Source organism: Schistocerca nitens, chromosome 7 (genome assembly GCF_023898315.1).
Source record: "Schistocerca nitens isolate TAMUIC-IGC-003100 chromosome 7, iqSchNite1.1, whole genome shotgun sequence".
In the NCBI taxonomy this organism is placed as follows: Eukaryota; Metazoa; Arthropoda; class Insecta; order Orthoptera; family Acrididae; genus Schistocerca; species Schistocerca nitens.
The window spans coordinates 217,947,125-217,969,717 of NC_064620.1; the positions used below are offsets into that span (position 1 = coordinate 217,947,125).

The 22,593-nt window shown below is 39.3% G+C and overlaps 1 protein-coding gene and 1 long non-coding RNA gene across 4 annotated transcripts in view; one reads left to right on the plus strand and one right to left on the minus strand.

The window, feature by feature from the left end:
* Positions 1-7,357, plus strand: part of LOC126195421 (transmembrane protein 60) — a 50,757-nt gene extending 43,400 nt beyond the window's left edge. The window contains exon 3 of the mRNA XM_049934028.1: positions 6,955-7,357. The gene's annotated coding sequence lies outside the window, so the exon portion shown is untranslated. The remainder of the gene's footprint in view (positions 1-6,954) is intronic.
* Positions 1,561-22,593, minus strand: part of LOC126195422 (uncharacterized) — a 37,976-nt gene continuing 16,943 nt past the window's right edge. For 2 of the 3 annotated variants that reach the window (XR_007538604.1, XR_007538606.1), the window contains exons 2-4: positions 20,657-21,115; positions 1,786-1,898; positions 1,561-1,683 (exon numbers count right to left, since the gene is read on the minus strand). This is a non-coding gene — a long non-coding RNA (uncharacterized LOC126195422). Of the gene's footprint in view, positions 1,684-1,785; positions 1,899-17,760; positions 17,919-20,656; positions 21,116-22,593 lie in introns of all 3 variants that reach the window. The other variant, XR_007538605.1, reaches the window with a different exon arrangement.

Sequence of the window (22,593 nt, forward strand, 5' to 3'; positions counted from 1 at the left end):
GCTAATCAGCATTATTATTTTGGAGTGTTGAAACAGTTATTATATTAGGCATCACATAAAAAAAACAGTCCGCATTATGGCCATAGAGTGTAGCTGCTTTAACAGGACTATGCTCCCAGTCAAACAGCATTGAGTATCAGGCAGTTATGGGGCAAAAACAAAATTGACAATTGTTTCAAGTCTGCAGTACTTGCCAGATCTGGAATTTCCCACCTGCGTCTCTTTTCTGATTCCTTAAATAAATCGGAATGTAAAAGGATGTATTTTCAAGATGAGTGAAACAAAAATTTCCTAGCACACTATAAAGTACAAATTTTCTTTTTTCAAATAATGGAAAATGCATGATGGAATGTAACAATATTATGAAAAGTAAAGTTGCTGCCCACCATATAGCGGAGATGCTGAGTCGCATAGGCACAACAAAAAGACTGTCACAAAGAAAGCTTTCGACCAGTAAAGCCTTCATCAAAAATAGATCACACACACACACACACACACACACACACACACACACTCACTCACTCACTCACTCATGCAAACGCAACTCAACACGCACAATTGCAGTCTCAGGAAACATTTTCCAAGTTGACATTTGGTGTACATACCAGACAGCCTGAACCATTTCACACAGCTGGTACATTTGATGATTAAAACACAATCAAACAATGGAAAATCCAGGATGAAATGATGACAATATTATGAAATGGATAGATTGCTGTTCACCATATAGTGGAGATGATGAGTCACAGACAGGCACAATAAAAATTGTGTTAAACAAGTTGGCTTACAGCCAAAAGGCCTTCTTCTGAATTAGACAGCCTACGCACACACATTCACACACAACTCACAAACACATGCCCACTGCTGAGACCAGACTCTACTCAGTCTGGCCTCACCCAGAGACAATGGCCATGTGCGTGTGTTGTGTTTGTGTGAATGTGTGTGTGTGTGTATGTTGTCTAATTCAGAAGAAGGCCTTGTGGATGAACACTGACTTGTTTAGCAATATTTTCATTGTGCCTGTCTGCTTTTAAAGAGAGAGACACAGTGTGTGTGTGTGTGTGTGTGTGTGTGTGTGTTTTTTTTAAAGAACTGTAAAAATACACTAATTTGATCTCAAATGATATTGGGACATTCTCGTCTGGTTGTAGGTGGCATTGAAATTGTGAAGATTAAACAATACATAGGTACAGCAGTATCACTTGAAAGGAAGCAAAGCTCTCTGTGGTGACAGATATTCAGTTATATGTCCACGTTACAGTGACACAAAAATTTATGGCAGCTTCAAGTTTCATTTTCTGATGGATGAATTATGTTTATATTAGTGGGAAATACATGTTCCAATTTGCTTTGTCTGTTTGATAATTGAAGAGCACCAGGCAAAAATGATGATAGTCACTTTTTTCTAACTTTTCAGGACGACGAATTTTCTGCTCTAGTCTCTCATATATCATATATGTTCACCGTATAATTATCACAACAACATTTTTATTGTTCTATATCTATTTGTTTAGGTAATAAATGTAATACAACAAACACATTTTCAATTTTAAGGTGCTTTATTAATTAAGAACTTAAATAAGTACACAAAAAACGTGGTAAAAGTGATGGTAGTCATAAAAAACTTGGTAAAAACGATGAAAGTCCACTATCTTTCTGTGCTTCTTCAGTGGATCTTGTAACCTGTAAACAGATTCTGTTTACTGTTTATTTTATAAAATTTATAATATTCTTGATTTTAACACATTAAGCCCATATAGATTTCATTTTAATACTGTTACTTACAACTTATGTTTGTCAATGAGGAAGTTCTTCAAAGTACTTTTGAGCAGATGGACTGCAAAACTGCTTCAGGTGCTGCAGGTCTTGGTACTTTTCAGGTTTTACTTTAATCAGATCTGGAAATAAGGAAACTTTTGGGCTAAAATAAGGGAACTTGCTGGTGGCTTTGTCATAAAATAGTAACTTACCTACTTACGTACTGTATTATGAATTTAACTAATAACCTAACTAAATATCTGTTGCAATAACGGCAAAAATATTTCCTGTACTGATAAGTTTTCACTACTTTCAAGGTTACACTATTGTTATGAGATGTTATTCTATAACTCATTATAGGTGTATAGATTATTGATATGTGAAAGCAAAGGTAAAGGGATGAGTCATTTTCTCTTACCTTCACGCAGAATTGATGGTAAAGAGAAGGAAGTATTATCACCAGGGTCTTCTGTCTCTCATTAAAGCTTCGTAAGTTGGTGTTGTGTTAGGATCAGTGACATAAGAAAGTACCCAGTGTAAGATGATCTGTGTTCAACTAACCTGCAATGGTCTTTTGAAAATTTTATTTCACGAATTGGTCATGTAGCAAATGGGCATCTCTTGTGATAGTGATTTTCCAAAAAAGCAGTCCATTTTCTAAATAGATTTTGGTCAGCTTCAATCACAGTGAAAGGCGAAGGCTTTACTCTGGCATTCTTTATTTCATTTACCCAATGTTCTGGTATCTCTGTGGGAAATTTGCCGTTTATCAGGGCCATATCTCTATCGCATTCTAGGTAAGAGTGGCCGTGAATAGGGAATATGATTCTTATGCAGTCTAGTTTTTTTAGGATTTGTACCACATAATGACAGAAGCGACACATGGTGTAGTTCTTGTTCTGTCCACTACAAGAATCGCAAAATATGTACAAGTTTTTGTCATTGGACTGTAACATGGTGAAGATATAATAGTGCAACATCGATACTACTTCGTCTGCACCTTTACCTCCTTCTGTTTCTGGGTAAGCAAAAAATGTTGGATTTCCACTAGATAGGCTGTGGACATTGAACAAATACAATGACAATTGACGACGTTAGTAAATGTCATTTGTGGTCAAATTAAATTTTAAGCTTAAATTTTTTTGAAAATCGATGGTAAGTGCCTCAGTATCCTCCTTTTTCCTTGAAATTTTCCTATATTTTCTCTTTGTGTCATAAAACATGTTAGCTTTCTTCAAGTGTAGTTCATTCTCACATTGTGTTGTCTTAATGCTGCTTAAAATATTTGCTTTTTCCTTGTCATCATTATTCTGTTCCAGCTGGAGGTTTAGAACTTTCATTTCTGCTTGGTACCCATCACATGTACTGCAGGTGTCGCTTCTGGGATATCCGAAAGCTACGTTAAACTTAGATACGAATATCTGTCTATAATATTCATAGGACACAATCTTACCACTAGGCCTACCTGTCTTGTACAATGTGTACATTTTATTTCAAATTTAAAGTGCCTGGCAAGTATGTTTTTTTAGTTTTATCAAAACTATAATGGCTTGTACGGCACTTAAACGATGCAATGTGGTCAATGACACTTTGCTTAACTTCTTCTGAGGTCCTACAATGTTTGTGGTCATACTTTCTTGTCTTGTCTGTTGGGGGTTCGCCTGTTTCTTTCAGACTCGTTTGAATAGTTTGAACCCTTCTCCCCGTTACACCAAAAATAGACAAAAATGCTTTATAGCACACAGGGGTGTCAATAAAATTATCACCATCCTTTATTCTTACTTTGTAGGTGTAGCTCTTATCATTAAAACATGATTCATTTTCAGGCTTTCTTGGTCTGCGATTTTTGACACCATAAACATTGATAAGCCCGGCCAAGTATGTGGACTGAGCATCATTAGAATCTAAACTATTAAAATGAGAAATTAATCTTTTTCTTTCACCTTCACAAACTCTATCAAAACACTGTAGTCTTTTACATCTGCAATCGGGCCCAGTTTCGTGAGTACACACTTTAGTTTTTTTCATCACATCTCTTACCCTTCCATGGGATTTTCTCTTCTTTGTGCTAGGTTTACTGCCGTTTTAACAATCTTCATCCACACTTGACTCAATTAATTCACTCATTTTCACAGAAACTACTACCAAGAACACAAAGCTATAAACTTTGGCAACTTTCTAATCACAAACACAAAGTAAACAAAAGAATGAAGACAGAACGTTGAACTCCTGATCAAGCAGGTTTTGCTAGCCTTACGAAATGAATCTCATCATATGTGCCATGAACACAGATGACATTCATCGGTTTTACTGTGCACAACAAAAATAAAATGGCAAATAATTTAGTAACAGCCAGCATTCTTGCCGTGTACACCACCCCTACAAATTCATCCGTATTTGAGCTACAAATTCCTGTCCTAACCTGAAAATGGGAAAAAATTGACTATCATCATTTTTGCCTTGTGCTCTTCAATTACAAGCGACTTTATAGATCTGTTTCCCTCAATAGAGCATAACAGTCATATTACATCTCAGACATTCCATCGTTTAATAGAGCGTCACAATTGGACAACTGAAATAGCTCCAATGGACAGTATTTTCAAGGTGATGCAGTTTTGTATATCAGAATGACATTTTCACTGTGCAGTGGAGTGAGCACTGATATGAAACTACCGCCAGATTAAAACTATGTGCTGGACTGAGACTTGAACTCAGGACCTTAGTCCTTTGCAGGAAAGTTCTCTACTGACTGAGCTACCCAAGCACTATTCATGACCTGTCCTCACAACTTTACTTCCATGAGTACCTTGTCTCCTACCTTCCAAACTCCACAGAAATTCTCCTGTGAAAGTTGTAAGAGTAGCAGTCATAGAAGAAAGGATATTGTGGAGACCTGGATCAGCCACAGCCTGGGGGATGTTTCCAGAATGGCATTTTCACTCTGCAGCAAAGTTTACGCCAATATGAAACTTCCTGCCCAATTAAAACTGTGTGTCAGACTAAGACTTGAACTTGGGACCTTTGCCTTTCATGGGAAAGAAAGGTAGGAGATGAGGTACTGGCGGAAGTAAAGCTGTGAGGATGGATCATTAGTTGTGACTGGATAGCTTGGTCCGTAGAGCACTGGCCTACAGAAGGCAAAGGCCCTGAGTTTGAGTCTCAGTCCAGCACACAGTTTTAATCAGCCATAAAGTTTAAGTTTTGTTTATGTTCTGTAAAATACAAAATGTGTGATTGAGTGATTCTAATTTGTTTTGGGTAGCCCTCCATATCATGTATTTTGTATGTTTTTTATATTATTATTGTTGTTGTTGTAAATAGTCTTCAAGTGTTTGCCACCATATCATGTTGTGCAAATTCCACAATATTTCCTCGGAGCAACTGTCCAACATCTTCAGGTGGTTCACCTTTGCTCATGGCTAGGTACAACTGACAGTATCCACACATTGATACCCTGTTTGTAGAACAAGCGTGCACGAAGAATGTACAGGTGTGGAAGTCATGCATGTGCAATGATTTGCAGATAGATGGTGCCATACTCAAACACGCTCTGCCGAAAATCCCAGAGTGGCTCTCCTGCATGTGCGCTGTACGCTGTGTTTACTAACAGTGCAGCTAGATTTTACTCACTAAAAAACCTTACTAGACAATTGTTATGACGGGTCTGTTATCAAAAAATCTTGATTTTCGCGTCATGATTTAATAGCAGCCAATGCAGAGTTCCAGGCTGTGCTCAGTTGAAATCCCGTGTCCTTGTTGATGAGATTATCGGCTGTACGGATCTGTATTACTTCCTTAATGATGCAGTCCCAGAAAGATGATGCTGGGGATAAAACTTCTGTCTCTTCATAAATCGTACGGTGTCCTGTATTCAGGCAGTGTTCCACAATCGCAGACTTTTCCGGTTGACGAAGGCATGTATGACGCCAATGTTCGTTGCAGAATGTACTGTGCAGCATGTCTGGCCTATATACGCTGTCCCATACTGACAAGGTATCTTGTTCACACCACATTTCTTCAGACCAAGATCATCCTTAACCGAACCCAACAGGTTTCTCAGATTTGCAGATGGTTGAAAAACACACTTAATTTCGTATCTTCCGAGAACTCTTCCGATTCTTGACGACATGGCATCAAAATACGGCAAAAAGGCCAAAGTGGTGGGTGTCTTCGTATCTTCATTCTGCTCCATAGATTGAACTCACCTGCGCCTGAATGCATTATGTATCTGTCTCTCAGAATAACCGTTTTGTCGGAACACTGTCTTCAAATTTTATATTTCACTCGACATGCTCTCAGGATCAGATACCACTTGTGCTCTGTGAACTAACATATGTAATGCACTACTGCATTGTGCAGGATGATAGCACCTTGTGGCCTGCAGATATAGATAGATCTGTATGCAGTGGCTTGCAGTAGATGCTGTGTCCCAAGGTTCCATCTGCTTTCCTTCCATTATATGGCATTAAGTGTGGTTTTCAACCATCTGCAAAACTGAGAAACCTATCTGTACAGCTGATAATCTCACCACCAGGGATGCGGGATTTCAACTGAGCACAGCCTGGAATCCTGCATTGGCTGCTATTAAGTCACGACATGAAAATCAAGAATTTTTGATAACAGACCCGGCTTAACATTGGTAACATTATTAGTGAGTAATGTCTGGCTGCACTGTTAGTAAACACAGCACACATGCAGGACAGCCGCTCTGCGATTTTCGGCAGAGGGCGTTCGAGTATGGCACCATCTTTCTGCAAATCATTTTGCGTATGTGATTTCCATACTTGCGCATTCTTCGCGAACCTGTTCTTGAAATGGGGGCATCGACATACAGATACTGTCAGTCGTACCTAGCCACCAGCAAGTTTGAACCACCTGAAGATGTCGGACAGTTGCTCGCAGGAAATATTGTGGAATTTGCACAACATAATCCGGCGGCAAACCCGTGAAGACTATTTACAACAAATCTGCCAGGAAAGCTTGAAGAGTCACATTATAATTATTATTATTAAGACAATAATGTGGCAGTATTTTATATAAAAAATTTATTTTCTCAAAATAACTACAGTCTTATAATTGTTTGTTTCCATTTCTTTTTGTTTTTTCCCAGGTGTATTTTATATAAAAAATTTTATTGGCTCAAAATAACTACAGTCTTATAATTGTTTGTTTCCATTTCGTTTTGTTTTTTCCCAGGTGTCATACAACTCTCATTACTGAACATCCATCTTGAGTATATTGGAGGAACTTGTCACTTTACTGCTATTAGTGAAGACTAATGTGGAGCTCTGTTAGAAGTATGAACACTCAGTTGTGAACTAAATTATTTTTTTCTTTTATGATTACATATAAGTGACTACAGCTAAATTCAAATGGGTGGTTCAAAGTTGGATTTCAGAATGTTTGCAATTCCAGTTTATAATTTTTGTTGATAATATCTGTGACAATTTTTGAACATGACACATTGGTTACAATATGTAAGTGTAAAAATAATTTTAGAATACTGTAGTTCTTGTACATATTTTCTTAACTGTTTATATTCTTGTAATTATTCATTCTAAGCTGATTTTAAATATACTCCTAATGAGAGAATAATTTCTTTTGAGCATTATCTGATACATCTAAATAGTATGAATTGTAATGTCATTATTGCAGCATTAAGCACTACAATATTACATCTAGAAGAACCAATGGTTATAAGTGCTTTGTTGAGACATATATTCCATTATACATAATAGCTGTTTCAGTTTCATTCAGACTTGTTACCAGAAGCGGTTCTCAAGTCTACTACATTATGAAACCAAAAACAATTACAGATTTTACTATAAGTATTTGAAGACTAATTATACCTCGGCTGTGTGCATTAAAGTGTATGATTTCTTAGTTTTACAATTTGAAATGTTATCAAATAGGGAAAATATATACATAATAGCATAAATAATTTACACAGGGCTCTCAATAATACAAAATTAATCTGCAAAATTGTTTACAGAATATCTGTAGACAAAGACAATTACACAAAACTAAACATGTTTGTAATTATTCTGCTTCATAAGAAAAGAGACACAGTAAATAAAAAAAAACATAGACCTATCAGTCTCAAGCTATGAACTAAAATCATTGTCAACCACAATGAACAGACTTTGAAACTTTTGCCAGAAAAAGTAAAAATCTGGCTTTTAAAGTAGATATATCAGAATCAACCATTCGCTTGTCAGGAACACAGTAATAGAATGGAGCAATGACTGTGAATTACCACTCTGTCTTGGTTTCATAGATCTTTAGGACACTTTAGACTCAGTTTCAACAAATCTAACAGAGAGCTGTTGAGAAACGAAGCATTGATTCAGTATTTGTTAATATACAGAAGAATAGAGCTGGTGTCACTCTTAAGAATCACTGGCTGCATTTTATACTCTGTTTTGGCAGATATTTGCTATTTTGCTTTTTCAGTTTGTAGATGGAACCACTTAAGCAAATTCCTCCCCATCATGGTTTCTTGTGATGCCCAGTACCAGGAGAAAATGTCAGTTTGTTTCTCTTTACTAACAAAATGTTTTTTAAATGAACCTTTATGTGTTTGTTTGGTAGAATGAACCAAACTTGGCATTGTGCAATATTCTGCTTAACAATATGTGTTAACGGTTACTAGAAGATGTTAAGGAATAATCAGAATTCTTGCATGGAAGTAACAGGTAGGCAATGCTACACAAGCCAGAATATAAGATAGATAAAATTGGGGAAGGAATATATGATGAATAATTAGATATTTTCATGTTAGGGATATGGAAACTGAAATACCAGACCATAAAATCTTGAAATTAATATCTGTTTTGGGATTTGCTAATTCTGTGACTATAACGTTAATCTCATGATCAGTCTCTGACGCAGTCAATAACATACAGGTTCGAAAAGATTGCTAAGTATTTGTTGGCCATTTCCTCCTAGGCCATCATGCCTCATATTATGACCCGGACCACACTGTGCAGTCTGGTTGCTCCTGCCATGCAGCAGTGCTACTCTGTCACTTCTGGAGTTTGGGTGCACTACATATTTTGCTACTCAGTTAACACACATCACTAAACTGTATATTTTTGCTTGCAACAAGAACCAGACCAATGTTTTCCATTGGCACTGTGCCTTGCATGAAACAAGCCGTGAGCAGTATTTGTTCAGGCTGGTTCATGTATCTTGAAAAAACAAAATTGCAAACATCTGCTGAAAGTCCAGAGAAAATGTTCTTAGGGGAGACATGTAATGTATCTCAGTACTAGAGTACATGTCAGGCAAGGGAATTCAATATCACTACAGACATTTTCAGCAGACTTAATGGATGTTTTCAGACTCTGAAATTGGGAAAAGAAGGAATGCATGTCAATGGAATACCTTCATTTTGTTCCTAATATAATGTTTTTTGCCTTAGCTGGAGACAAATTTCAGCACGAATGGAACAATGTAATAAGAAAAGGTTGAAAGTAGTACTGATAATCAACTGTAAAATAATGTAACTCACATTGAGAAGGAAATAGTGCAAATTAATGTGTAGTCATGGAACCATTTGATGAGTTTTTATTGAGAACATTGAAGGCAATGACTGGAGGGACAGGAAAAGGGATCAAGAGAAGAGTAAAAGTGACCTAGAGTGCCTGTGGTAAACTAAGTAGGGTTCCAAAATTAATCTTCTGATGTGTCTGAAAATAAAAGTTAACAATCAGTGTATATTACCTTTTTAACACATTTTTATTAAGTTGCTTGCCTGTCTGCCTGTTTGTCTACAAATTTTCAGTATAAATTTTGCATTCGATTTTAAACTAACCTCCCATTCAGCTAAGGACTTGAAACTTTAAACAGAGCTTAGAAATGAATGACAATGCAATATTAACTTGCTTTCTTGTCCCTATGTTTTGTAAGGGGAAGGGGGAGTGAGGGTGAAAAAGGTTGTTAATACCTGACATCAAGGGCACCCTGCAGGAGTGGTGTTTTGTGTGGGTAGTATGGGAATGTTTACCAGGCGGTATGCAAGCGGATGGGTACGGCTGAGCAGAGAGTGAGGTGGGCAGAGGAGATAGACAGAGAGGTGGGGAGATGTGTGCAGTAAATATGACATACACATATACAGGCAATGCCACGGGTGAAAAGCGAGCACAGATATACAAATAATTATTTAAATAAAAAATATAATCTCTTCAAAATGTTTAAAATCCATTGAGAAATTTCACATGTACAAGACTAAAAAGAAGAAAATAACTATTTAAATAAATTTTAGATATAATACATCTTTAAATTGGACTACAAAGTATAAAACAACTTTTCCTAGTCCTATACAGACAGTCGTGAAAATGTGCTTGTGATTTTTTAATAACAATGACAAAACTTTTAAAGATTTATAACAAAGGATGTGGGGCACTTGCAATAGATAATAGGAAGTAATCTACTTGTACATCAATTACACATTGCATGCGCCATAAGTTTTTCATAATAAATCTTACAAGTATAGTTGTAGCTATTAAAAATTCAAAAGTACAAATTTTCAGGACTGTCTGTATAGGATTAGGAAACTGTATGGAGCTAGGAGAAATTATTTTATTCTGTTTAGTCCCACATGAAGGCCTTTATCCAGTAGTGGATGTTATACGTTTTACAGATGTTTAGTAGCAAAATGCGTCCATAGATGACACAGCAGTGTTGATTACAGCACTGTAATTCATGTTAAAATTTATCTTTGCATTCTCAGTCTTCCTTATGTCGTGTTGTTTCATGTTTGTAATCATATCTTGGCGGAGTTTATCAGACACAGAAATCACGAATTTGATTAATATAGCAGCACTCTGGATATTGTAGAGAGTGATTCTGATGATTCTGAATACAATGGTGTGTTTGAAGATACATATTTCTTAATTTTAAGCGGCATATCACTGCTTGTAATTGTGCAGTACACACATTTCTGCTGAACATGTCTTCTGTAAGAGATATATGTAGTTACATATAATGTGATGTTCCTTTTAGAGAGCGAGATCGATGACAGCTTGTCTTCAAATGCAGACAAGAATGATGTTGAAGGTGTTACTTCAAATCCAGCGGCTGTGCCATATCCAAAAGATGTTGACTGGACTGAATTTGACACCTACCTACTCCTGCCGGTCAACAGTACACCCAGGCAGATTCTAGTGAATATTGACGACTCAAGTTCTGTACTGGATTTCAGTAAAGTGTTCCTTACTGACAGTGATGTAAAAGACCTCAAGATACAGACGAATTTTTATGCATCACAGACAATCCAGAAGAAAAGAAGAGGAAATAACACGAAGTCTAATTCAGTTTTGAGTTCCTGGAAGCCAGTGACTACAAGTGTGATGAGGCATTTCTTGGGTATGCTTTTCCACATGTGTATTTCAAGAAAGCCAAAAATTGTGGACCACTGGAGCACTAATCCTGTTCTTCGTTGTAACTTCTGTCCCCAAGTTATGAGTCATTTGTGTTTTACTCAGATACTGTTGTGCTTGTATCTTGATGACAATTCTAAACAGAAAAAAACCAGGTGAGGAACTATTTCATCCACTTTATAAAGTTTTACCTTATTATAAGAATTTGAAGGAGCAATGTATCCAGGCATATCGTCCCTCAGAAAAGCTGACAATTGATGAAGGAATATGCCCATTTTGAGGTCAAGTGAGCTGCCGTGTTTACATGTAAAATAAGCCTCATAAGTATGGACTGAAGGGTTATGCTGTTGCTGAAGCCAGTAGTGGATATGTTGTAAACTATGAAGTTTATGCTGGTACGCATATTGTTGACAATTCTTCGTCCGCTGTTGTATTGCAATTGCTGTCTGACAGCGGCTTACTGAATAGAGGTCATACTGTGTATTTAGACTGATTTTATTCCAGTCCAGAGCTTTTTCGACTGGCTGACAAAGGTATTGGAGCTGTTGGTACTCTGAACAAATGAAGGAAAGGATTACCTATAGATTTAGTATCTGATAAGCTGAGAAAGGGCGAAATGTCTTTTCGGCGTAAAGATAATGTATTAGTAATGAAGTGGAAGGATAAGAGGGATGTGTATACATTGTCTACAAGGCATCAGGCCACATTTGGTACGCATACTAAGAAAAATGGGTCTGTAATAATGAAACCACTTCAGGTACTGGATTACAATCTGAATAAAATTGGAGTGGATATTGGTGACCAGCACCTGCAGTAAATCCATTCCAGCACAGAATTGTGGAATGGTGGTGAAAATTATATTTCCATCTGCTGCTGATGGGAGTATCAAATGCTTTTTGGCTATACAATGCAGTGTACAACAAGAAACCCACAATAACAGACTTCATAACAGTGCTTGCAGCTCAGCTTGTTGAAGATGATACGCTTGAAGTCATACAAAGGAATGAAGGAACTGTAGGTTAGCGAACAAAAAGACATTTTTTGCAGTACGTACCTCCAACTACAAAGAAATGTGCTGCCCATATGCGTCATGTGTGCAGTGCCAGGAGCAAGAAAGAGAATGGCAAAGCTTCTCACAAAGAGGCATGGTACGAATGTGAACAGTGTGGTGTTTCACTCTGCCTGGAACCTTGCTTCAGAATTTTCCACACTAAAAAACAATATGATTCTGTGTGAAATTTGTATGCAAATATTGTACAATGACAGAAAGATGTTATGTAGTGCCATAATATTAGTTAATATAATAGAGGGAAACATTCCACGTGGGAAAAATATATCTAAAAACAAAGATGATGTGACTTACCGAACGAAAGCGCTGGCAGGTCGATAGACACACAAACAAACACAAACACACACACAAAATTCAAGCTTTCGCAACAAACTGTTGCCTCATCAGGAAAGAGGGGAAGGAGAGGGAAAGACGAAAGGATGTGGGTTTTAAGGGAGAGGGTAAGGAGTCATTCCAATCCCGGGAGCGGAAAGACTTACCTTAGGGGGAAAAAAGGACAGGTATACACTCGCGCGCACACACACACACATATCCATCCACACATATACAGACACCAATGTATATGTGTGGATGGATGTGTGTGTGTGTGTGTGTGTGTGTGTGTGTGTGTGTGCGAGTGTATACCCGTCCTTTTTTCCCCCTAAGGTAAGTCTTTCCGCTCCCGGGATTGGAATGACTCCTTACCCTCTCCCTTAAACCCCACATCCTTTCGTCTTTCCCTCTCCTTCCCCTCTTTCCTGATGAGGCAACAGTTTGTTGCGAAAGCTTGAATTTTGTGTGTGTGTTTGTGTTTGTTTGTGTGTCTATCGACCTGCCAGCGCTTTCGTTCGGTAAGTCACATCATCTTTGTTTTTAGATACATAATATTAGTTTAAAATAAATAACTATTGCATTCTCTTATCCGCATGACTTTTCTAAATTCTTAAAAACATCTATGTGATTTCTACCTTAAAGCTGTGTGTTCCAAAGTAGTTTCTTTTGCACATAATTAAAGGAGAAAAGTGCAGCTTCAAAATGGTACCAAATTAGCCACAATCCAAAAAGTAGATTTGATGCAGTGATTTTTTAAATATTGGCAAAATTGCCTGATTTCTAGGGACAGGTACATAAAATAGGCCTGGTACAGAGAGTGTTAAATGGCTGATGATGACCAATTTTAAACTCTGTGTATGTTTCTTTGTAAATGTGCTACATCCACCAAATAAAATAATATACACGTACCACACCATGCAGCTGCTTCCAATATTGGAGATAACTATATTTTTATCAAAGTAGTCGATTTCATTAAGTTTACTTATAAACATTCAAGTACAAGTGAATTATTGCAGCTTGATAACAATTAACTGCAAAGATTACATATCGCACATTCTTCACTGTATTAACAGAATCACTTTAATTGTTGCCACTTTCAAAGTACATTACATATATCAGATATTCTAGGCAGCCTCAAGTGCTCCAACCCTCATAACTCTCTGCTCCATGAGCATTGATGCTGTCTAAAGACAAAAGCCAATAAAACTCAGTTTCACATAAACTATCTTATACAAAACCATGATACAAGACAGTCAAATAATATCCATGCATACTTTTCCATCTTTTTTAGGGTTTAGTGTGGCATTGTATATTCTTGTGCAAAGGCCTTTAACTAACTTATACAACAGAAAATATGAAATAGCTGAAAATTAAAGAAAAAGAAACCCTAAAACAGATCTTATTAGGTACTCCTGAAAATTATTTGATAACCTAGATTTGAGGAATAAAAACATCTTATTAACAGTGATTAGAGAATTGATGGTCTTTTTAAGTTGTCTTTGTACTCATAAATAGTCATTCATTTCTGTGTCCGGTCAGCATTTCCAGAAGGTAGCAACTCCGATGGCCTTGTTGTTTCCCTCAATCAGGTCCTGTGTTGTGCAGGGTTGTTCAAGTTGAGGGCAAATTAGCAGGTGGGCATTAGTAGACAGTTTCGATTTATTTGTCTCAGTCCATAAATAAAATTTTATTCAAACATAAGAAATATCAAAAACGTGTGATATAACTTCGTCAATATTAGAGCACAGGTAATGAAATGTTAACAGCAGTAACATATACTTTGATTCATTCTACTTTTGTGAATGTCATTCTTTGTGACGGGTTATGTGGAACACTTGGTATTAATGGTAAAAGAGCAGCTACTTGTTTTTGGAACATATTTCTTGTATGTATTTTGATTATCATATGTGTATTCAAACACACTACTGAATTTTTGTACTCCTGTTAGATTTCGAAAATCTCTCTCTTCCTCTCTCTCTCTCTCTCTCTCTCTCTCTCTCTCTCTCTCTCTCTCTCTCTCTCCACACCTAATTAACACAAAAGACTAGCACAGAATGGACTAGTAGAGAGTCCTCCATGTTTCATCTGTGGGCCATTGCTTTACACCACTGACTTCTCATTGTTAGCATTCACACAGCCATATTGGTATTTGGTAATGACACAAAATGTGACTCAACTCAACAGAGCAGGATATAAGTTCATGAATGCTCCTGATGAAATAAGTTTGCAGATGATTCACAGCACCTAGATTAACCGTAAAATTTTAAAAAAACAACCAGTGGAAATTCCACAGAGGAATATCAACAATGTAGGAAAATATGAGTGCCACTTACCTTAAGGAAGACACATTAAGTTGGAGACAGATACAAATAAAAAGACACTTACACAAAGCTTTTGGCCACAGCCTTCATCAAAAAAGAGAAGCAGAGACACTCACGATTCATACACAAAAGCAAACACACCTCATGCAAACATGACTGCCAACCCCGGCAGCTCAGGCCCGAATCATCTGGCTTGTACTGCTGGAGATGGCAGTCATGTGTGCCTAAGGTGTGCTTGCGTGCTTGCTTGTGTGTGTGTGTGTTTTTTGTCTTGTAATAGTGTCTGCCTGCAAGTTAACTTGTTTGCTTTATGGTTAGTAGGGGTAGCAATTAATGAATACCAGCATGTAAAATTTTTAGATATGTGAGTGGAAAATCGGTCAGATTATGAGCACAAAATTAGCAGCTGAAGACACTTGTTAATTCTGTTTCATCTTAAAGCTATTTAACATTGTGTTAATAGGTAAGTGTTAATGGTGTGCTCTGAATATCTACCCCTGTTGTCCTACTGAAGAGCCAAAGGAACTGGTACACCTGCCTAATATCGTGTAGGACCCCTGTGAGCACGCAGAAGTGCCGCAACACGACATGGCATGGACTCGACTAATGTCTGAAGTAGTGCTGGAGGGAACTGACACCATGAATCCTGCAGGGCTGTCCATAAATCCGTAAGAGCACGAGTGGGTGGAGATCTCTTCTGAACAGGACATTGCAGTGCATCCCAGATATGCTCAATAATGTTCATGTCTGGGGAGTTTCTGGCCAGAGGAAGTGTTTAAACTCAGAAGAGTGTTCCTGGAGCCACTCAGTAGCAATTCTGGACATTTGAAGTGTCACATTGGCCTGCTGGAATTGCCCAAGTCCATCGGAATGCACAATGGACATGAATGGATGTAGGTGATCAGGCCAGATGCTTATGTGTCACCTGTCAGAGTTGTACCTAGGCATATCAGGGGCTCCACATCACTCCAGGTGCACATGCTCTACACCATTACAGAGCCTCTACCCCTTGAGCAGTCCTATGCTGACATGCATTGTCCATGTCTCCATACCTGTACACGTCCATCAACTCGATACAATTTGAAATGAGACTCATCCAACCAGGCAACATGTTTCCTGTCATCAACAGTCCAATGTTGGTGTTGACAGGCACAGGCGAGGCATAAAGCTTTGTGTCTTGCAGTCATCAAAGGTAAACGAGTGGGCCTTTGGCTCCGAAAGCCCATATATCGATGATGTTTTGTTGAATGGTTCACACACTAACTCTTGTTGATGGCCTATCATTGAAATCTGCAGCAATTTGCGGAAGGGTTGCACTTCTGTCATGTTGAACAATTCTCTTCAGTCGTCATTGGTCCTGTTCTTGCAGGATCTTTTTCCAGCCACAGTGATGTCAGAGATTTGATGTTTCACCAGATTCCTGATATTCATGGTACACTAGTGAAATGGTCACATTGGAAAATCCCCACTTCATCGCTACGTTGGAGATGCCATGTCCCATAGCTCATGTGCTGACTATAACACCATGTTCAAACTCACTTAAATCCTGAAGTGAGAAGATGCTTCTCTCTGCTTATGAACCACATTTTATTTCTTGGATAAAATTGAGGAAACCATGTTGTAAATTTCTGCTTGCTTACATTGCCTGTATTGGAAGAGGTTAAATGAGTTATTAAATTTAATATTCCAAATACTAGCTTATCAATCAATGCAGAGTTCTTGTCCTCCCATCATAGAAGTTGTTGACATGTGTCTGGTAGCCGGAGAGCACCAGCCGGAGAGCGTAAGGATTCTCTGTAATGGGGTATGCAGGTAAATTTATATTGGCAAAGAGGGGGGTAGGAGTTGGTGTAGGTTTTGTAGGCTCAGATCTGTTAGGGTGGATGATTATCGTGAACCTTTGCTGTGTATTTTGTGGGAAAGAAATTCCTTATCCCAGTCTAGTTCACTTGTACATTGGTGTCCGGCCACTGAAGCATATGTCTGTGCTTAACATATTCTTCGGCTTCTTAGAAAGAAATGTGAAGGACAGCTGAAGCTTTTTTAATGTCTTACTGTTTTATATACATTGGACAATTTTTGTCTCTTGACATGTCATTGCTTTTGCAATGTACACAGCATGTAGTTTGGCTTGCACATGCTGACTCCTCAGGGTTACCTCCACATTTATTATAACATACCTCTGACTGGCACTGAATACTTAAATGGCCGTATCCTAGAAAATGGAAGCATTGTCCAACTAGAGGAATGTAAGGCCTAACTGCACATCTCACATCACAGATTGTAATATATTCTGGTAAGTACTGTGATGAGAATGTGATAACACGTGTTTGTCGAGGAAGTTGCTTACTGTATCCAAGTGATTTATTCTTTTGAACCTGCTGCATACATGAGTCACAGGGATTTGAGGACTGAATGGCTTTCTCCAGCTCCAGCTTTTACAGATTAGCATCTATGTTTCTTATAACTCCCTGGTGGTGGGTATAAGCAGCCCCGTTAGTTCCCCCCCCCCCCCACAGGATTGTCTTCTATAAATTTATTGGCAGTTTCCCCTGTAGCGAATCAGTGCAGACTCTGTTCTCCCCAACAGCCTTGAGATTCATGACTGTATTTTTAAATACCGTGTCTGAAGTGAATAATAATTTTCCCAAAGTCATGGAATGGTATTACCCAACATTACCATTGATTCCCTCGACAAACACATAGAAAGTACCAGCAGTGTCAGCCTCATATCTGTTAGTTTTATTTTGATCATTGATAGTAGACACATTTTGAGGACTGGTAGTTTCTCTCTGAGAGACTTGCACTTCTCTCAATACTTGTACTCTGATTGAACTAATCTCCGACAGCGGAGGTATCATATCTGATTGGGAAATGGAACTTCCCTGATTGTTTAAGGAATAAGTATCAGTCATACCTGCATTGAATGATGCCTGGTTCAATATCTGGTTTATTTGTTGATGAAGACGAGTTGGGATTGCCACTCTCTTCTCCCTCAGGCTTTCATTTTGGTCCAGCATATGCCTTGATGCCCGTCTTGACGTTTGGTCTCAAACTTATGAGAGCTTCTGCCCCCTGCAAATCACGAGCATGTATTTCAACATCGGGGGATGGACCTCCTCCCTCCCCAAAAAGGTCCACTGTCCATGTCTCTTGCACCACAGCTATCAAAAATTATACAAAACTTGTGATCCTGATGAACAAAATAGTTCACACACTAGAAAGGAAGAGTCTAATTTGTTTTTTCTGTATTTATCACAAATTAACTTCATAAAATTAATGACAATGGTCTTGTTTATTTGGTTGCTAACCAAAGACGGAATAAATTACACATTTGTTAAGCAGAAGCAACCAAACAAAATTAAGTTTCGTGTGTATTTTGTTTCCTTGTCTACAGTTTAGAGTGGAGATTTGTACTTTACTGTGAAGGTATTCAGAAAGCTCCCATCTAACATAAATCAAGAAACTGGCATTCTTACCACTGCAAAATAAAATTAATAACACATCTCATTAGCCACTCTTCCTATTAATTGTCTATCTAAATTCAAAGACTGAAATGACCTCTTAGCTACATGACAAGCTGCAGTGTTTTTTGTAAATCTGCATGACATGTAACACTGTACTTAAACAGGACTCAGTATTTACAGATGTTGGTAAGTTTTCTTTGAAAAATACCAGATTATTCAAATAAGCATTAAGCTACCAATGGGAGACAAACAACAACTATTTAGTACAACTGAGGGAGCAACAGCTGTTTTAAAAGAAGCAGTTTTCTTTCCAGTTTGCCTTATTATATTTACCTGGTGTAAGCATGCATAATACACTCCTGGAAATTGAAATAAGAACACCGTGAATTCATTGTCCCAGGAAGGGGAAACTTCATTGACACATTCCTGGGGTCAGATACATCACATGATCACACTGACAGAACCACAGGCACATAGACACAGGCAACAGAGCATGCACAATGTCGGCACTAGTACAGTGTATATCCACCTTTCGCAGCAATGCAGGCTGCTATTCTCCCATGGAGACGATCGTAGAGATGCTGGATGTAGTCCTGTGGAACGGCTTGCCATGCCATTTCCACCTGGCGCCTCAGTTGGACCAGCGTTCGTGCTGAACGTGCAGACCGCGTGAGACGACGCTTCATCCAGTCCCAAACATGCTCAATGGGGGACAGATCCGGAGATCTTGCTGGCCAGGGTAGTTGACTTACACCTTCTAGAGCACGTTGGGTGGCACGGGATACATGCGGACGTGCATTGTCCTATTGGAACAGCAAGTTCCCTTGCCGGTCTAGGAATGGTAGAACGATGGTTTCGATGACGGTTTGGATGTACCGTGCACTATTCAGTGTCCCCTCGACGATCACCAGTGGTGTACGGCCAGTGTAGGAGATCGCTCCCCACACCATGATGCCGGGTGTTGGCCCTGTGTGCCTCGGTCGTATGCAGTCCTGATTGTGGCGCTCACCTGCACGGCGCCAAACACGCATACGACCATCATTGGCACCAAGGCAGAAGCGACTCTCATCGCTGAAGACGACACGTCTCCATTCGTCCCTCCATTCACGCCTGTCGCGACACCACTGGAGGCGGGCTGCACGATGTTGGGGCGTGAGCGGAAGACGGCCTAACGGTGTGCGGGACCGTAGCCCAGCTTCATGGAGATGGTTGCGAATGGTCCTCGCCGATACCCCAGGAGCAACAGTGTCCCTAATTTGCTGGGAAGTGGCGGTGCGGTCCCCTACTGCACTGCGTAGGATCCTACGGTCTTGGCGTGCATCCGTGCATCGCTGCGGTCCGGTCCCAGGTCGACGGGCACGTGCACCTTCCGCCGACCACTGGCAACAACATCGATGTTCTGTGGAGACCTCACGCCCCACGTGTTGATCAATTCGGCGGTACGTCCACCCGGCCTCCCGCATGCCCACTATACGCCCTCGCTCAAAGTCCGTCAACTGCACATATGGTTCACGTCCACGCTGTCGCGGCATGCTACCAGTGTTAAAGACTGCGATGGAGCTCTGTATGCCACGGCAAACTGGCTGACACTGACGGCGGCGGTGCTCAAATGCTGCGCAGCTAGCGCCATTCGACGGCCAACACCGCGGTTCCTGGTGTGTCCGCTGTGCCGTGCGTGTGATCATTGCTTGTACAGCCCTCTCGCAGTGTCCGGAGCAAGTATGGTGGGTCTGACACACCGGTGTCAATGTGTTCTTTTTTCCATTTCCAGGAGTGTATTAAGCACTTTAGTGATTTTTTATTGTTAATGCAGTATAAATATAAGGGACAATCAAAAAGTTTCTGTTGAGGGCAGTTCTGCAGCGTATATTAAATGTAGCGCAACTCCGATGCAAGTGTAAGTACCAACATGAGGGCAAGGGATTAGTGTGGCTTTCATGTCTTTCTGATGTGCATGTGGTAAATTGCAGAAATGTGAACTAAGGTGGCTTTATTACCAAATGTGACCGATCAAGACCAACATACTGTTATCCTTTTCTTGGCTGCTGAAGGATAAACACTGGTTGACATCCATCAGAGAATGGAGAATATGTATGGGGCACCATGTCTGTTTAAAAGCACCATTGTGAACTGGTGCAACAAAGGTGCTGCTGCTTGATGATAACACACTTACCCATTAGCAAATATCATAGTGCAAAAGTTACACAAACTCAAGTGGAAGACACTTGGGCTCCCACCCTATAGTCCTGATCTCACCTGATTCAATCATCATGCCTTTGATCTCTTAAAATAGACCTTGGAGGGTCAACAATTTGGGCTGGATGAGGATGTGCAGCAGGCACTTACCGACTCTTCATGCAGCGGGACACAGTGTTTCACCAAGCAGGTATCTTAAACCTGGTGCATCGGGTGGGATGATTGCCTCAGTGCTCGTGGTGATTTTGCATGATTGGAATACTGATTCTGAAATGCTTGGCCTTAAAATGGAAACGTTTTAATTGCTCCTTATATTAAGTTTATATGATTTGCTTGTCTTTTGTTAATGTACACCTGGACTTGTTTCATATCTCTCAAAGTTCTCCTTCTGGACGGAATCTGTGGAACACAATGAATACATTAATTAATTGCAAGGGTTACTCCTAAAGTTTTAACTATCATCTCAAAAAAATAAATAAATAAATAAAATCAAGACTGTGACAATGAGCACTTCCCAGTGGTGAATGACTTAGCGGAGATATTGGTTGTAAAACTCAGCATTTCCATTGTTCAGAAAATGTTGCATCTCAAAATTCAATCCTCTTCATTCTGGAAATGGAAAGAAGAAAACATCACTGAGTGCAATTTGAGGTAGATGGAAGGAGTGACTAAACAATTTGTAGCCCAAAGAAGCAGCATGCGTGTCTGTCCGGTGTTGAATGAGCTAGGGCATTGTCATGGACCAAAGTACACCCTCAAACAGCTTCCTGCAATGTTTTTTCTTGACAGCCTCCCATAATCTCATCAGAAGGTTGCAGTAATCCATTGTTGTGATGATTTTCCCCTTAAAATCATAATCAGTTTGAACATATCATTTTTTGGCCATTCTAGTGTTGCTGGTATTTAAACCACAGCTGGTTTTTGGGATCCAGAGCAAGGAAGGGTTTGTCCTTGGAGAGAACGGGCCAGTCTTGCCTTAATTCTATTAAACAGGTGGTAGTCTGGACCAACTATGCTGTTTTCAGTGGTAAGCAATTTCCCCAAGGTGTCTGGTGTTTTAAATTAGCTTTGAAAAAATCCTGGTCAGAAGCAGCTCTTAGCTGACTGATAGTAGTGCCTGACTGATCAAATAAATTCATGGGATGGCTTTTGGAGCCCACAAAATGAGAAATGGTAAAATGTGGCATGCAAATTTTGTATTGTGGGGGAAGAGGTGGCGACCTTACGAAAAGTTTTTCAGATATCAGTAGTTCCTGATTGTCAGTGCTCAATAAAAGTTTTCTCCCCTTGCGGAAAGTCACAAAAAAGTTCACGATTGTGTTCCCATGTATTGATGTGAGAACCAGCTGTAGTCATTTACCACTTTTTGCAGGTGAGTATTGCAGATAATGGGCATGCTTGTAATTGGTAGAAAGAGGCAACTAGTAGTGTGTGGAGCCAGGTCCTAGCTGGAGTATTGTTTAACAAACAAGATAGTCTTGGCAATATCTAACAGAAAACAACAAATTCCATTTGTTCCAGTGGAAATTCAAATTATGAATTTTTTGCGTTGTTATGTATCTTCCTTCTTTTTTGACATTAGACTGCTGCACTTGTTTTTTATGAAGGATATTATCAATGAGAGATGGTGTAGTGGCTGCATTCATTGCTCTCTAGTTTTCCAGTGTAGTGGTATGAACTGAGATTTTTCTGGAAGTAGTTACATGGTTACAGTGCATTTATTAGTGATACAGGAGTGGTGGCATTTTAACCCTGTCTGTTGGGTCAAAGCGAGGCTGGTGATCCTCATTTAGACTGATGTAGTATTGTAGCTATTCAGAGAGAAAAATGTTTGCAAGCAAGTGTGCAGAGCAGTACATTGATAATTTGTCTTGTGTGCCGCACAGTGCATAAGCATATGAGTATTATGGCTGCTAGTTCAATTGGGAATTTGTGCAGCACCACAGAAGTGTCAAGGACAGATGAGAAACAACATTTCACTTGGCAGCACCTGCCAAGGTTTGAACCACCACACTGAACTTCATCTTCACTGGTTGGAAGCATCAACCATTGGCTGTACAGTTCAGCAAGGTGACTCCTATAGCTCA